Source organism: Tamandua tetradactyla, chromosome 1, assembly GCF_023851605.1.
Source record: "Tamandua tetradactyla isolate mTamTet1 chromosome 1, mTamTet1.pri, whole genome shotgun sequence".
Classification (NCBI taxonomy): Eukaryota; Metazoa; Chordata; class Mammalia; order Pilosa; family Myrmecophagidae; genus Tamandua; species Tamandua tetradactyla.
The window spans coordinates 208613823-208614987 of NC_135327.1; positions in this window are offsets into that span (position 1 = coordinate 208613823).

A 1165-nucleotide genomic window follows, 5' to 3' on the forward strand; every position below is an offset into this window, starting at 1 on the left:
CAGGAGGCAGATAACTAAAAATGGGGTGAGTATTGGGGTTAGCCATGTCAGGACAGGGGAGTTCCCCCAGGAGGATGATTGGACAACAGCCTGCTTTTCTTTAGGGTCTTTTTGTAGGTTCATCATGATGTTGAGGTTCTCCTCTACTACACCACTTTTACTGATGTAGTAACAGGATTGTTCCTGCAGAAATAAACAAGGGCTGCCTTTTCTAATCCTGCTAATATACATTCAACCATTTGGTTCTGGTGCTTACAGCCAGCCCCTCCCACCTGATGGTCTCAGTTAGGTTCTTCCATGGGAACTGCGGTCTTACCAACCGGCATGTTAGGATTGGACAGGAGCAATTGATTTGTATGCGCATGGGAGTCAGCTATGATACAACTTTGCTCATCAGGGGTGAAGTAGAGGACAGGATTACATAAACATCATGCCAGGTAAGGTCATAAGCCTGGGTTAGTTGATGGAATTTTTTAATATATGACATAGAATTTGCATAGTAGGACTCCAGGCATTTTTTGATAGACACCAGATCAGAGAAGAGAAAGGAACGTGAACGCGGACCATGCCCTCGTTTTCTGCAACTTCACAAAGGGGACAGAGAAGTGCAGAAGATGATGCCGGGGCAGAAGGCAGCACTGGAGGGCCATGTGGCTGGATGTACGAGCTGACAGGGGGAAGCGAGAGGTTCTGGAGCATAGGGAGGGGGAGGGGTGTTAATAGGAGGGGCTGGCAGAGAGACAAGTTCTTCCGGCTCATGGGAGAAAACCGAAGCCGAAGATGAGGGAGGAGGAAGGGAAGGAGAAGGTGATGGTTCCTTTGCTACAAGGAGGATTTGAGCAGTATTGCAAGTAGCACATAAATCAGGCCGTTATCTTAGATGCCAGAAAGCTTGGACATATGGGACCTCCGACCATTTGCTGGTCTTTTGGCAGAAAGTGTAGCCAGATTGTGGATTAAACATCTGAGTGGGGTTTTTGGGTCTGTGCGAGACTCCTGGTTGCCCGTAATTTAAGTCAAGTCCAGAAATAATCAGACCAAGTCATGGAGTCCTGAGGCATGGCCAGAGTATTGGAACGGGTCGCCCTGGGGGACTGGCAGTGAGGAGTGAGAGTGAGGAGTCTTCACACCCCATGTCCCTGGAAAGGATAGGAACTCCAGGCAT